Source organism: Tasmannia lanceolata, unplaced genomic scaffold (assembly GCF_043159265.1).
Source record: "Tasmannia lanceolata isolate RefF3 unplaced genomic scaffold, GAP_Taslan_0.1 ptg000001l, whole genome shotgun sequence".
In the NCBI taxonomy this organism is placed as follows: Eukaryota; Viridiplantae; Streptophyta; class Magnoliopsida; order Canellales; family Winteraceae; genus Tasmannia; species Tasmannia lanceolata.
This window is the reverse complement of record NW_027518678.1, coordinates 5,240,838-5,258,438: the sequence shown is the minus strand read 5'-3', so window position 1 is coordinate 5,258,438 and position 17,601 is coordinate 5,240,838.

Sequence of the window (17,601 nt, the reverse complement as noted above, 5' to 3'; positions counted from 1 at the left end):
TAGACTCGCGCTTTGGTTTAGCAATTTACTGACATACCTCCGATTGATTGACCATAACTCACTCAATTTTTCTCGTAATTCATTGAAATTAGTTTCATTTCGAAGGAATCGAAGTAAAGTTTAAAACGAAAGAAACGGAGATGAAAAACTCCAAGTATTTTGAGAGTTATGATAGAAATAGTTAGACTCGCGCTTTGGTTTAGCAATTTATAGACATACCTCCGATTGATTGACCATAACTCACTCAATTTAACTCGTAATTCATTGAAATTAGTTTCATTTCAAAATAATCGAAGTGTAGTTTCAAACGAAACAAGCGGAGACGAAAAACTCCAAGTATTTTGAGAGTTATGATGGAAATTGTTACACTCGCGCTTTGGTTTAGCAATTTACTGACCTACCTCCGATTGATTGACCATAACTCACTCAATTTTACTCGTAATTCATTAAAATTAGTTCCATTTCGAAGAAATCGAAGTTTAGTTTAAAACGAAGGAAACAGAGATGAAAAACTACAAGTATTTTGAGAGTTATGATGGAGATAGTTAGACTCGCGCTTTGGTTTAGCAATTTACTGACATACCTCCGATTGATTGACCATAACTCACTCAATTTTTCCCGTAATTCATTGAAATTAGTTTCATTTCGAAGGAATCGAAGTAAAGTTTAAAACGAAAGAAACGGAGATGAAAAATTCCAAGTATTTTGAGAGATATGATGGAAATAGTTAGACTCGCGCTTTGGTTTAGCAATTTACTGACATACTTACGATTGATTGACCATAACTCACGAAATTTAACTCGTAATTCATTGAAATTAGTTTCATTTCGAAGGAATCGAAGTGTAGTTTAAAACGAAAGAAACGGAGATGAAAATTTAAAAGTATTTTGAGAGTTATGATGAAAATAGTTAGACTCGCGCTTTGGTTTAGCAATTTACTGACCTACCTTCGATTGATTGACAATAACTCAGTCAATTCGACTCATAATTCATTGAAATTAGTTCCATTTCGAAGGAATCGAAGTGTAGTTTAAAACGAAAGAAACGGAGATGAAAAACTCCAAGTATTTTGAGAGTTATGATGGAAATAGTTAGACTCGCGCTTTGGTTTAGCAATTTACTGACATACTTACGATTGATTGACCATAACCCACGAAATTTAACTCGTAATTCATTGAAATTAGTTTCATTTCGAAGAAATCGAAGTGTAGTTTAAAACGAAAGAAACGGAGATGAAAAACTCCAAGTATTTTGAGAGTTATGATGGAAGTGGTTAGACTCGCGCTTTGGTTTAGCAATTTACTGACCTACCTTCGATTGATTGACAATAACTCAGTCAATTCGACTCGTAATTCATTGAAATTAGTTACATTTCGAAGGAATCGAAGTTTAGTTTAAAACGAAAGAAACAAAGATGAAAAACTTCAAGTATTTTGAGAGTTATGATGGAAATAGTTAGACTCGCGCTGTAGTTTAGCAATTTACTGACCTAACTCCGATTGATTGACCATAACTCACTCAATTCAACTCGTAATTAATTGAAATTAGCTCCATTACGAAGGAATCGAAGTGTAGTTTAAAACGAACGAAACATAGATGAAAAACTACAAGTATTTTGAGAGTTATGATAGAAGTGGTTAGACTCGCGCTTTGGTTTAGCAATTTACTGACCTACCTTCGATTGATTGACAATAACTCAGTCAATTCGACTCGTAATTCATTGAAATTAGTTCAATTTCGAAGGAATCGAAGTGTAGTTTAAAACGAAAGAAACGAAGATGAAAAACTTCAAATATTTTGAGAGTTATGATGGAAATAGTTAGACTCGCGCTGTGGTTTAGCAATTTACTGATCTAACTCCGATTGATTGACCATAACTCACTCAATTAAACTCGTAATTCATTGAAATTAGCTCCATTTCGAAGGTATCGAAGTGTAGTTTAAAACGAACGAAACGGAGATGAAAAACTACAAGTATTTTGAGAGTTATGATGGAAGTGGTTAAACTCGCGCTTTGGTTTAGCAATTTACTGACCTACCTTCGATTGATTGACCATAACTCAGTTAATTCGACTCTTAATTCATTGAAATTAGTTCCATTTCGAAGGAATCGAAGTGTAGTTTAAAACGAAAGAAACGGAGATGAAAAACTCCAAGTATTTTGAGAGTTATGATGGAAATAGTTAGACTCGCGCTTTGGTTTAGCAATTTACTGACCTACCTCCGATTGATTGACCATAACTCACTAAATTTTACTCTTAATTCATTGAAATTAGTTCAATTTTGAAGGAATCGAAGTGTAGTTTAAAACGAAAGAAACAGAGATGAAAAACTCCAAGTATTTTGAGAGTTATGATGGAAATAATTAGACTCGCGCTTTGGTTTAGCAATTTACTGACATACTTCCGATTGATTGACCATAACTCACTCAATTTAACTCGTAATTCATTGAAATTAGTTCCATTTCGAAGGAATCGAAGTGTTGTTTAAAACGAAAGAAACGGAGATGAAAATTTCCAAGTATTTTGATAGTTATGATGAAAATTGTTAGACTCGCGCTTTGGTTTAGCAATTTACTGACCTACTTCCGATTGATTGACCATAACTCACCCAATTTAACTCGTAATTTATTGAAATTAGTTTCATTTCGAAGGAATCGAAGTGTCGTTTAAAACGAAAGAAAAACGGAGATGAAAAACTCCAAGTATTTTGAGAATTATGATGGAAATAGTTAGACTCGCGCTTTGGTTTAGCAATTTACTGACAGACCTCCGATTGATTGACCATAACTCACTCAATTCAACTCGTAATTCATTGAAATTAGTTTCATTTCGAAGGAATCGAAGTGTAGTTCAATACGAAAGTAACGGAGATGATAAACTCTAAGTATTTTGAGAGTTATGATGGAAATAGTTAGCTCGCGCTTTGGTTTAGCAATTTACTGACATACCTCCGATTGATTGACCATAACTTACTCAATTTTTCTCGTAATTCATTGAAATTAGTTCAATTTCGAAGGAATCGAAGTGTAGTTTAAAACGAAAGAAACGGAGATGAAAATTTCCAAGTATTTTGATAGTTATGATGAAAATTGTTAGACTCGCGCTTTGGTTTAGCAATTTACTGACATACTTCGGATTGATTGACCATAACTCACTCAATTTAACTCGTAATTCATTGAAATTAGTTTCATTTCGAAGGAATCGAAGTGTCGTTTAAAACGAAAGAAAAACGGAGATGAAAAACTCCAAGTATTTTGAGAGTTATGATGGAAATAGTTAGACTCGCGCTTTGGTTTAGCAATTTGGTGACATACCTCCGATTGATTGACCATAACACACTCAATTTAACTCGTAATTCATTGAAATAAGTTTCATTTCAAAGGAATCGAAGTGTAGTTTCAAAGAAAAGAAGCGGAGATGAAAAACTTCAAGTATTTTGAGAGTTATGATGGAAATAGTTAGACTCGCGCTTTGGTTTAGCAATTTACTGACCTACCTCCGATTGATTGACCATAACTCACTCAATTTTACTCGTAATTCATTAAAATTAGTTCCATTTCGAAGAAATCAAAGTTTAGTTTAAAACGAAAGAAACAGAGATGAAAAACTCCAAGTATTTTGAGAGTTATGATGGAAATAGTTAGACTCGCGCTTTGGTTTAGCAATTTACTGACATACCTCCGATTGATTGACCATAACTCACTCAATTTTTCTCGTAATTCATTGAAATTAGTTTCATTTCGAAGGAATCGAAGTAAAGTTTAAAACGAAAGAAACAGAGATGAAAAATTCCAAGTATTTTGAGAGTTATGATGGAAATAGTTAGACTCTCGCTTTGGTTTAGCAATTTACTGACATACTTACGATTGATTGACCATAACTCACGAAATTTAACTTGTAATTCATTGAAATTAGTTTCATTTCGAAGGAATCGAAGTGTAGTTTAAAACGAAAGAAATGGAGATGAAAATTTACAAGTATTTTGAGAGTTATGATGAAAATAGTTAGACTCGCGCTTTGGTTTAGCAATTTACTGACATACCTCCGATTGATTGCCCATAACTCACTCAATTCAACCCCTAATTCATTGAAATTAGTTTCATTTCGAAGGAATCGAAGTGTAGTTCAAAACGAAAGTAACGGAGATGATAAACTCCAAGTATTTTGAGAGTTATGATGGAAATAGTTAGACTCGCGCTTTGGTTTAGCAATTTACTGACATACCTCCGATTGATTGACCATAACTCACTCAATTTAACTCGTAATTCATTGAAATTAGTTTCATTTCAAAGGAATCGAAGTGTAGTATCAAACGAAAGAAGCGGAGATGAAAAACTCCAAGTATTTTGAGAGTTATGATGGAAGTGGTTAGACTCGCGCTTTGGTTTAGCAATTTACTGACCTACCTCCGATTGATTGACCATTACTCACTCAATTTAACTCGTAATTGATTGAAATTAGTTCAATTTCGAAGGAATCGAAGTGTAGTTTAAAACGAAAGAAACGGAGATGAAAATTTCCAAGTATTTTGATAGTTATGATGAAAATTGTTAGACTCGCGCTTTGGTTTAGCAATTTACTGACATACTTCCGATTGATTGACAATAACTCACTCAATTTAACTCGTAATTCATTGAAATTAGTTCAATTTCGAAGGAATCGAAGTGTAGTTTAAAATGAAAGAAACGGAGATGAAAAACACCAAGTATTTTTAGAGTTATGATGGAAATAGTTAGACTCGCGCTTTGGTTTAGCAATTTACTGACATACTTACGATTGATTGACCATAACCCACGAAATTCAACTCGTAATTCATTGAAATTAGTTCCATTTCGAAGAAATCGAAGTATAGTTTAAAACGAAAGAAACGGAGATGAAAAACTCCAAGTATTTTGAGAGTTATGATGGAAGTGGTTAGACTCGCGCTTTGGTTTAGCAATTTACTGACCTACCTTCGATTGATTGACAATAACTCAGTCAATTCGACTCGTAATTCATTGAAATTAGTTCCATTTCGAAGGAATCGAAGTGTAGTTTAAAACGAAAGAAACGGAGATGAAAAACTCCAAGTATTTTGAGAGTTATGATGGAAATAGTTAGACTCGCGCTTTGGTTTAGCAATTTACTGACATACTTACGATTGATTGACCATAACCCACGAAATTTAACTCGTAATTCATTGAAATTAGTTCCATTTCGAAGAAATCGAAGTGTAGTTTAAAACGAAAGAAACGGAGATGAAAAACTCCAAGTATTTTGAGAGTTATGATGGAAGTGGTTAGACTCGCGCTTTGGTTTAGCAATTTACTGACCTACCTTCGATTGATTGACAATAACTCAGTCAATTCGACTCGTAATTCATTGAAATTAGTTACATTTCGAAGGAATCGAAGTGTAGTTTAAAACGAAAGAAACAAAGATGAAAAACTTCAAGTATTTTGAGAGTTATTATGGAAATAGTTAAACTCGCGCTGTAGTTTAGCAATTTACTGACCTAACTCCGATTGATTGACCATAACTCACTCAATTCAACTCGTAATTAATTGATATTAGCTCCATTACGAAGGAATCGAAGTGTAGTTTAAAACGAACGAAACATAGATGAAAAACTACAAGTATTTTGAGAGTTATGATAGAAGTGGTTAGACTCGCGCTTTGGTTTAGCAATTTACTGACCTACCTTCGATTGATTGACAATAACTCAGTCAATTCGACTCGTAATTCATTGAAATTAGTTCAATTTCGAAGGAATCGAAGTGTAGTTTAAAACGAAAGAAACGAAGATGAAAAACTTCAAATATTTTGAGAGTTATGATGGAAATAGTTAGACTCGCGCTGTGGTTTAGCAATTTACTGATCTAACTCCGATTGATTGACCATAACTCACTCAATTAAACTCGTAATTCATTGAAATTAGCTCCATTTCGAAGGTATCGAAGTGTAGTTTAAAACGAACGAAACGGAGATGAAAAACTACAAGTATTTTGAGAGTTATGATGGAAGTGGTTAAACTCGCGCTTTGGTTTAGCAATTTACTGACCTACCTTCGATTGATTGACCATAACTCAGTTAATTCGACTCTTAATTCATTGAAATTAGTTCCATTTCGAAGGAATCGAAGTGTAGTTTAAAACGAAAGAAACGGAGATGAAAAACTCCAAGTATTTTGAGAGTTATGATGGAAATAGTTAGACTCGCGCTTTGGTTTAGCAATTTACTGACCTACCTCCGATTGATTGACCATAACTCACTAAATTTTACTCTTAATTCATTGAAATTAGTTCAATTTTGAAGGAATCGAAGTGTAGTTTAAAACGAAAGAAACAGAGATGAAAAACTCCAAGTATTTTGAGAGTTATGATGGAAATAATTAGACTCGCGCTTTGGTTTAGCAATTTACTGACATACTTCCGATTGATTGACCATAACTCACTCAATTTAACTCGTAATTCATTGAAATTAGTTCCATTTCGAAGGAATCGAAGTGTTGTTTAAAACGAAAGAAACGGAGATGAAAATTTCCAAGTATTTTGATAGTTATGATGAAAATTGTTAGACTCGCGCTTTAGTTTAGCAATTTACTGACCTACTTCCGATTGATTGACCATAACTCACCCAATTTAACTCGTAATTTATTGAAATTAGTTTCATTTCGAAGGAATCGAAGTGTCGTTTAAAACGAAAGAAAAACGGAGATGAAAAACTCCAAGTATTTTGAGAGTTATGATGGAAATAGTTAGACTCGCGCTTTGGTTTAGCAATTTACTGACAGACCTCCGATTGATTGACCATAACTCACTCAATTCAACTCGTAATTCATTGAAATTAGTTTCATTTCGAAGGAATCGAAGTGTAGTTCAATACGAAAGTAACGGAGATGATAAACTCTAAGTATTTTGAGAGTTATGATGGAAATAGTTAGCTCGCGCTTTGGTTTAGCAATTTACTGACATACCTCCGATTGATTGACCATAACTCACTCAATTTTTCTCGTAATACATTGAAATTAGTTCAATTTCGAAGGAATCGAAGTGTAGTTTAAAACGAAAGAAACGGAGATGAAAATTTCCAAGTATTTTGATAGTTATGATGAAAATTGTTAGACTCGCGCTTTGGTTTAGCAATTTACTGACATACTTCCGATTGATTGACCATAACTCACTCAATTTAACTCGTAATTCATTGAAAATAGTTTCATTTCGAAGGAATCGAAGTGTCGTTTAAAACGAAAGAAAAACGGAGATGAAAAACTCCAAGTATTTTGAGAGTTATGATGGAAATAGTTAGACTCGCGCTTTGGTTTAGTAATTTGGTGACATACCTCCGATTGATTGACCATAACACACTCAATTTAACTCGTAATTCATTGAAATAAGTTTCATTTCAAAGGAATCGAAGTGTAGTTTCAAACGAAAGAAGCGGAGATGAAAAACTTCAAGTATTTTGAGAGTTATGATGGAAATAGTTAGACTCGCGCTTTGGTTTAGCAATTTACTGACCTACCTCCGATTGATTGACCATAACTCACTCAATTTAACTCGTAATTCATTAAAATTAGTTCCATTTCGAAGAAATCAAAGTGTAGTTTAAAACGAAAGAAACGGAGATGAAAAACTCCAAGTATTTTGAGAGTTATGATGGAAATAGTTAGACTCGCGCTTTGGTTTAGCAATTTACTGACATACCTCCGATTGATTGACCATAACTCACTCAATTTTTCTCGTAATTCATTGAAATTAGTTTCATTTCGAAGGAATCGAAGTAAAGTTTAAAACGAAAGAAACAGAGATGAAAAATTCCAAGTATTTTGAGAGTTATGATGGAAATAGTTAGACTCTCGCTTTGGTTTAGCAATTTACTGACATACTTACGATTGATTGACCATAACTCACGAAATTTAACTTGTAATTCATTGAAATTAGTTTCATTTCGAAGGAATCGAAGTGTAGTTTAAAACGAAAGAAACGGAGATGAAAATTTACAAGTATTTTGAGAGTTATGATGAAAATAGTTAGACTCGCGCTTTGGTTTAGCAATTTACTGACATACCTCCGATTGATTGCCCATAACTCACTCAATTCAACCCCTAATTCATTGAAATTAGTTTCATTTCGAAGGAATCGAAGTGTAGTTCAAAACGAAAGTAACGGAGATGATAAACTCCAAGTATTTTGAGAGTTATGATGGAAATAGTTAGACTCGCGCTTTGGTTTAGCAATTTACTGACATACCTCCGATTGATTGACCATAACTCACTCAATTTAACTCGTAATTCATTGAAATTAGTTTCATTTCAAAGGAATCGAAGTGTAGTATCAAACGAAAGAAGCGGAGATGAAAAACTCCAAGTATTTTGAGAGTTATGATGGAAGTGGTTAGACTCGCGCTTTGGTTTAGCAATTTACTGACCTACCTCCGATTGATTGACCATTACTCACTCAATTTAACTCGTAATTGATTGAAATTAGTTCAATTTCGAAGGAATCGAAGTGTAGTTTAAAACGAAAGAAACGGAGATGAAAATTTCCAAGTATTTTGATAGTTATGATGAAAATTGTTAGACTCGCGCTTTGGTTTAGCAATTTACTGACATCCTTCCGATTGATTGACAATAACTCACTCAATTTAACTCGTAATTCATTGAAATTAGTTCCATTTCGAAGGAATCGAAGTGTAGTTTAAAATGAAAGAAACGGAGATGAAAAACACCAAGTATTTTTAGAGTTATGATGGAAATAGTTAGACTCGCGCTTTGGTTTAGCAATTTACTAACATACTTACGATTGATTGACCATAACCCACGAAATTCAACTCGTAATTCATTGAAATTAGTTCCATTTCGAAGAAATCGAAGTATAGTTTAAAACGAAAGAAACGGAGATGAAAAACTCCAAGTATTTTGAGAGTTATGATGGAAGTGGTTAGACTCGCGCTTTGGTTTAGCAATTTACTGACCTACCTTCGATTGATTGACAATAACTCAGTCAATTCGACTCGTAATTCATTGAAATTAGTTCCATTTCGAAGGAATCGAAGTGTAGTTTAAAACGAAAGAAACGGAGATGAAAAACTCCAAGTATTTTGAGAGTTATGATGGAAATAGTTAGACTCGCGCTTTGGTTTAGCAATTTACTGACATACTTACGATTGATTGACCATAACCCACGAAATTTAACTCGTAATTCATTGAAATTAGTTCCATTTCGAAGAAATCGAAGTGTAGTTTAAAACGAAAGAAACGGAGATGAAAAACTCCATGTATTTTGAGAGTTATGATGGAAGTGGTTAGACTCGCGCTTTGGTTTAGCAATTTACTGACCTACCTTCGATTGATTGACAATAACTCAGTCAATTCGACTCGTAATTCATTGAAATTAGTTACATTTCGAAGGAATCGAAGTGTAGTTTAAAACGAAAGAAACAAAAGATGAAAAACTTCAAGTATTTTGAGAGTTATTATGGAAATAGTTAGACTCGCGCTGTAGTTTAGCAATTTACTGACCTAACTCCGATTGATTGACCATAACTCACTCAATTCAACTCGTAATTAATTGAAATTAGCTCAATTACGAAGGAATCGAAGTGTAGTTTAAAACGAACGAAACATAGATGAAAAACTACAAGTATTTTGAGAGTTATGATAGAAGTGGTTAGACTCGCGCTTTGGTTTAGCAATTTACTGACCTACCTTCGATTGATTGACAATAACTCAGTCAATTCGACTCGTAATTCATTGAAATTAGTTCAATTTCGAAGGAATCGAAGTGTAGTTTAAAACGAAAGAAACGAAGATGAAAAACTTCAAATATTTTGAGAGTTATGATGGAAATAGTTAGACTCGCGCTGTGGTTTAGCAATTTACTGATCTAACTCCGATTGATTGACCATAACTCACTCAATTAAACTCGTAATTCATTGAAATTAGCTCCATTTCGAAGGTATCGAAGTGTAGTTTAAAACGAACGAAACGGAGATGAAAAACTACAAGTATTTTGAGAGTTATGATGGAAATGGTTAAACTCGCGCTTTGGTTTAGCAATTTACTGACCTACTTTCGATTGATTGACCATAACTCAGTTAATTCGACTCTTAATTCATTGAAATTAGTTACATTTCGAAGGAATCGAAGTGTAGTTTAAAACGAAAGAAACGGAGATGAAAAACTCCAAGTATTTTGAGAGTTATGATGGAAATAGTTAGACTCGCGCTTTGGTTTAGCAATTTACTGACCGACCTCCGATTGATTGACCATAACTCACTAAATTTTACTCTTAATTCATTGAAATTAGTTCAATTTTGAAGGAATCGAAGTGTAGTTTAAAACGAAAGAAACAGAGATGAAAAACTCCAAGTATTTTGAGAGTTATGATGGAAATAATTAGACTCGCGCTTTGGTTTAGCAATTTACTGACATACTTCCGATTGATTGACCATAACTCACTCAATTTAACTCGTAATTCATTGAAATTAGTTCCATTTCGAAGGAATCGAAGTGTTGTTTAAAACGAAAGAAACGGAGATGAAAATTTCCAAGTATTTTGATAGTTATGATGAAAATTGTTAGACTCGCGCTTTGGTTTAGCAATTTACTGACCTACTTCCGATTGATTGACCATAACTCACCCAATTTAACTCGTAATTTATTGAAATTAGTTTCATTTCGAAGGAATCGAAGTGTCGTTTAAAACGAAAGAAAAACGGAGATGAAAAACTCCAAGTATTTTGAGAGTTATGATGGAAATAGTTAGACTCGCGCTTTGGTTTAGCAATTTACTGACATACCTCCGATTGATTGACCATAACTCACTCAATTCAACTCGTAATTCATTGAAATTAGTTTCATTTCGAAGGAATCGAAGTGTAGTTCAATACGAAAGTAACGGAGATGATAAACTCTAAGTATTTTGAGAGTTATGATGGAAATAGTTAGCTCGCGCTTTGGTTTAGCAATTTACTGACATACCTCCGATTGATTGACCATAACTCACTCAATTTTTCTCGTAATTCATTGAAATTAGTTCAATTTCGAAGGAATCGAAGTGTAGTTTAAAACGAAAGAAACGGAGATGAAAATTTCCAAGTATTTTGATAGTTATGATGAAAATTGTTAGACTCGCGCTTTGGTTTAGCAATTTACTGACATACTTCCGATTGATTGACCATAACTAACTCAATTTAACTCGTAATTCATTGAAATTAGTTTCATTTCGAAGGAATCGAAGTGTCGTTTAAAACGAAAGAAAAACGGAGATGAAAAACTCCAAGTATTTTGAGAGTTATGATGGAAATAGTTAGACTCGCGCTTTGGTTTAGCAATTTAGTGACATACCTCCGATTGATTGACCATAACACACTCAATTTAACTCGTAATTCATTGAAATAAGTTTCATTTCAAAGGAATCGAAGTGTAGTTTCAAACGAAAGAAGCGGAGATGAAAAACTTCAAGTATTTTGAGAGTTATGATGGAAATAGTTAGACTCGCGCTTTGGTTTAGCAATTTACTGACCTACCTCCGATTGATTGACCATAACTCACTCAATTTTACTCGTAATTCATTAAAATTAGTTCCATTTCGAAGAAATCAAAGTTTAGTTTAAAACGAAAGAAACAGAGATGAAAAACTCCAAGTATTTTGAGAGTTATGATGGAAATATTTAGACTCGCGCTTTGGTTTAGCAATTTACTGACATACCTCCGATTGATTGACCATAACTCACTCAATTTTTCTCGTAATTCATTGAAATTAGTTTCATTTCGAAGGAATCGAAGTAAAGTTTAAAACGAAAGAAACGGAGATGAAAAATTCCAAGTATTTTGAGAGTTATGATGGAAATAGTTAGACTCTCGCTTTGGTTTAGCAATTTACTGACATACTTACGATTGATTGACCATAACTCACGAAATTTAACTTGTAATTCATTGAAATTAGTTTCATTTCGAAGGAATCGAAGTGTAGTTTAAAACGAAAGAAACGGAGATGAAAATTTACAAGTATTTTGAGAGTTATGATGAAAATAGTTAGACTCGCGCTTTGGTTTAGCAATTTACTAACATACTTCCGATTGATTGACCATAACTCACTCAATTTAACTCGTAATTCATTGAAATTAGTTCCATTTCGAAGGAATCGAAGTGTTGTTTAAAACGAAAGAAACGGAGATGAAAATTTCCAAGTATTTTGATAGTTATGATGAAAATTATTAGACTCGCGCTTTGGTTTAGCAATTTACTGACCTACCTCCGATTGATTGACCATAACTCACCCAATTTAACTCGTAATTTATTGAAATTAGTTTCATTTCGAAGGAATCGAAGTGTCGTTTAAAACGAAAGAAACGGAGATGAAAAACTCCAAGTATTTTGAGAGTTATGATAGAAATAGTTAGACTCGCGCTTTGGTTTAGCAATTTAGTGACATACCTCCGATTGATTGACCATAACTCACTCAATTTAACTCGTAATTCATTGAAATTAGTTTCATTTCAAAGGAATCGAAGTGTAGTTTCAAACGAAACAAGCGGAGATGAAAAACTCCAAGTATTTTGAGAGTTATGATGGAAATTGTTAGACTCGCGCTTTGGTTTAGCAATTTACTGACCTACCTCCGATTGATTGACCATAACTCACTCAATTTTACTCGTAATTCATTAAAATTAGTTCCATTTCGAAGAAATCGAAGTTTAGTTTAAAACGAAAGAAACAGAGATGAAAAACTCCAAGTATTTTGAGAGTTATGATGGAGATAGTTAGACTCGCGCTTTGGTTTAGCAATTTACTGACATACCTCCGATTGATTGACCATAACTCACTCAATTTTTCTCGTAATTCATTGAAATTAGTTTCATTTCGAAGGAATCGAAGTAAAGTTTAAAACGAAAGAAATTCTAGCGCTAGATCTGTTGAAAATCCAGAATCTGGCCCCAAAGCCCCAAAAAGACTCTTGGGTTTGGTGGAAAAGGCCAGAAAAAGGCTTCTTGAAGTTAAACATTGACGGGGCTGCCAAAGGAAATCCGGGTGAGGCTGGAGGGGTGGGGTTCTTAGGGATGAGAAGGCTTCAGTGATTTTCGCATTCTCCTCCTACTATGGTTCAACTTCGAACATGGTTGCCGAAGCAAGAGCTTTACTAGATGGGCTCCGTTTATGTTTGGCTTTCAAGGTACGTAACCTCATCATCGAATCTGATAGCAAGGTTCTTGTGGATTTTACCCGCAAGAAAGACTCGTGCCCGTGGTCGATCACCTACTTTTGGAAGGAAATCCTTGCTCATATTGATTATATGCGTCCGGATGTCCTTCATCAGTTCAGAGAAGGCAATTCAGTTGCCGATGCGTTGGCGAACGCTGCTTGTGCTTCCAAAGATTTTTCCTTATTTGGCTCTTGGTCAGAAATGCCTTGCAAAGCTCGAGGAGCCGCTCGCTGCGATGCTTTGGGTCTTCCCAATATTCGGGCCGCAAAGCTATAAGGTGGAGTGTGGGTAGGATCTGCTCTTGTTAGATCTAAGTAATTAGGGTCTGTCCCCTTCTCTCTGTTGAGGCATGGTTTATGTCCCCCTTTTTCTTATTCAATATATTAAGAAGGTGCTTTCTGGAAAAAAAAAAGTAAAGTTTAAAACGAAAGAAACGGAGATGAAAAATTCCAAGTATTTTGAGAGATATGATGGAAATAGTTAGACTCACGCTTTGGTTTAGCAATTTACTGACATACTTACGATTGATTGACCATAACTCACGAAATTTAACTCGTAATTCATTGAAATTAGTTTCATTTCGAAGGAATCGAAGTGTAGTTTAAAACGAAAGAAACGGAGATGAAAATTTACAAGTATTTTGAGAGTTATGATGAAAATAGTTAGACTCGCGCTTTGGTTTAGCAATTTACTGACATACCTCCGATTGATTGCCCATAACTCACTCAATTCAACCCCTAATTCATTGAAATTAGTTTCATTTCGAAGGAATCGAAGTGTAGTTCAAAACAAAAGTAACGGAGATGATAAACTCCAAGTATTTTGAGAGTTATGATGGAAATAGTTAGACTCGCGCTTTGGTTTAGCAATTTACTGACATACCTCCGATTGATTGACCATAACTCACTCAATTTAACTCGTAATTCATTGAAATTAGTTTCATTTCAAAGGAATCGAAGTGTAGTATCAAACGAAAGAAGCGGAGATGAAAAACTCCAAGTATTTTGAGAGTTATGATGGAAGTGGTTAGACTCGCGCTTTGGTTTAGCAATTTACTGACCTACCTCCGATTGATTGACCATTACTCACTCAATTTAACTCGTAATTGATTGAAATTAGTTCAATTTCGAAGGAATCGAAGTGTAGTTTAAAACGAAAGAAACGGAGATGAAAATTTCCAAGTATTTTGATAGTTATGATGAAAATTGTTAGACTCGCGCTTTGGTTTAGCAATTTACTGACATCCTTCCGATTGATTGACAATAACTCACTCAATTTAACTCGTAATTCATTGAAATTAGTTCCATTTCGAAGGAATCGAAGTGTAGTTTAAAATGAAAGAAACGGAGATGAAAAACACCAAGTATTTTTAGAGTTATGATGGAAATAGTTAGACTCGCGCTTTGGTTTAGCAATTTACTAACATACTTACGATTGATTGACCATAACCCACGAAATTCAACTCGTAATTCATTGAAATTAGTTCCATTTCGAAGAAATCGAAGTATAGTTTAAAACGAAAGAAACGGAGATGAAAAACTCCAAGTATTTTGAGAGTTATGATGGAAGTGGTTAGACTCGCGCTTTGGTTTAGCAATTTACTGACCTACCTTCGATTGATTGACAATAACTCAGTCAATTCGACTCGTAATTCATTAAAATTAGTTCCATTTCGAAGGAATCGAAGTGTAGTTTAAAACGAAAGAAACGGAGATGAAAAACTCCAAGTATTTTGAGAGTTATGATGGAAATAGTTAGACTCGCGCTTTGGTTTAGCAATTTACTGACATACTTACGATTGATTGACCATAACCCACGAAAATTAACTCGTAATTCATTGAAATTAGTTCCATTTCGAAGAAATCGAAGTGTAGTTTAAAACGAAAGAAACGGAGATGAAAAACTCCATGTATTTTGAGAGTTATGATGGAAGTGGTTAGACTCGCGCTTTGGTTTAGAAATTTACTGACCTACCTTCGATTGATTGACAATAACTCAGTCAATTCGACTCGTAATTCATTGAAATTAGTTACATTTCGAAGGAATCGAAGTGTAGTTTAAAACGAAAGAAACAAAAGATGAAAAACTTCAAGTATTTTGAGAGTTATTATGGAAATAGTTAGACTCGCGCTGTAGTTTAGCAATTTACTGACCTAACTCCGATTGATTGACCATAACTCACTCAATTCAACTCGTAATTAATTGAAATTAGCTCCATTACGAAGGAATCGAAGTGTAGTTTAAAACGAACGAAACATAGATGAAAAACTACAAGTATTTTGAGAGTTATGATAGAAGTGGTTAGACTCGCGCTTTGGTTTAGCAATTTACTGACCTACCTTCGATTGATTGACAATAACTCAGTCAATTCGACTCGTAATTCATTGAAATTAGTTCAATTTCGAAGGAATCGAAGTGTAGTTTAAAACGAAAGAAACGAAGATGAAAAACTTCAAATATTTTGAGAGTTATGATGGAAATAGTTAGACTCGCGCTGTGGTTTAGCAATTTACTGATCTAACTCCGATTGATTGACCATAACTCACTCAATTAAACTCGTAATTCATTGAAATTAGCTCCATTTCGAAGGTATCGAAGTGTAGTTTAAAACGAACGAAACGGAGATGAAAAACTACAAGTATTTTGAGAGTTATGATGGAAATGGTTAAACTCGCGCTTTGGTTTAGCAATTTACTGACCTACTTTCGATTGATTGACCATAACTCAGTTAATTCGACTCTTAATTCATTGAAATTAGTTACATTTCGAAGGAATCGAAGTGTAGTTTAAAACGAAAGAAACGGAGATGAAAAACTCCAAGTATTTTGAGAGTTATGATGGAAATAGTTAGACTCGCGCTTTGGTTTAGCAATTTACTGACCGACCTCCGATTGATTGACCATAACTCACTAAATTTTACTCTTAATTCATTGAAATTAGTTCAATTTTGAAGGAATCGAAGTGTAGTTTAAAACGAAAGAAACAGAGATGAAAAACTCCAAGTATTTTGAGAGTTATGATGGAAATAATTAGACTCGCGCTTTGGTTTAGCAATTTACTGACATACTTCCGATTGATTGACCATAACTCACTCAATTTAACTCGTAATTCATTGAAATTAGTTCCATTTCGAAGGAATCGAAGTGTTGTTTAAAACGAAAGAAACGGAGATGAAAATTTCCAAGTATTTTGATAGTTATGATGAAAATTGTTAGACTCGCGCTTTGGTTTAGCAATTTACTGACCTACTTCCGATTGATTGACCATAACTCACCCAATTTAACTCGTAATTTATTGAAATTAGTTTCATTTCGAAGGAATCGAAGTGTCGTTTAAAACGAAAGAAAAACGGAGATGAAAAACTCCAAGTATTTTGAGAGTTATGATGGAAATAGTTAGACTCGCGCTTTGGTTTAGCAATTTACTGACATACCTCCGATTGATTGACCATAACTCACTCAATTCAACTCGTAATTCATTGAAATTAGTTTCATTTCGAAGGAATCGAAGTGTAGTTCAATACGAAAGTAACGGAGATGATAAACTCTAAGTATTTTGAGAGTTATGATGGAAATAGTTAGCTCGCGCTTTGGTTTAGCAATTTACTGACATACCTCCGATTGATTGACCATAACTCACTCAATTTTTCTCGTAATTCATTGAAATTAGTTCAATTTCGAAGGAATCGAAGTGTAGTTTAAAACGAAAGAAACGGAGATGAAAATTTCCAAGTATTTTGATAGTTATGATGAAAATTGTTAGACTCGCGCTTTGGTTTAGCAATTTACTGACATACTTCCGATTGATTGACCATAACTAACTCAATTTAACTCGTAATTCATTGAAATTAGTTTCATTTCGAAGGAATCGAAGTGTCGTTTAAAACGAAAGAAAAACGGAGATGAAAAACTCCAAGTATTTTGAGAGTTATGATGGAAATAGTTAGACTCGCGCTTTGGTTTAGCAATTTAGTGACATACCTCCGATTGATTGACCATAACACACTCAATTTAACTCGTAATTCATTGAAATAAGTTTCATTTCAAAGGAATCGAAGTGTAGTTTCAAACGAAAGAAGCGGAGATGAAAAACTTCAAGTATTTTGAGAGTTATGATGGAAATAGTTAGACTCGCGCTTTGGTTTAGCAATTTACTGACCTACCTCCGATTGATTGACCATAACTCACTCAATTTTACTCGTAATTCATTAAAATTAGTTCCATTTCGAAGAAATCAAAGTTTAGTTTAAAACGAAAGAAACAGAGATGAAAAACTCCAAGTATTTTGAGAGTTATGATGGAAATATTTAGACTCGCGCTTTGGTTTAGCAATTTACTGACATACCTCCGATTGATTGACCATAACTCACTCAATTTTTCTCGTAATTCATTGAAATTAGTTTCATTTCGAAG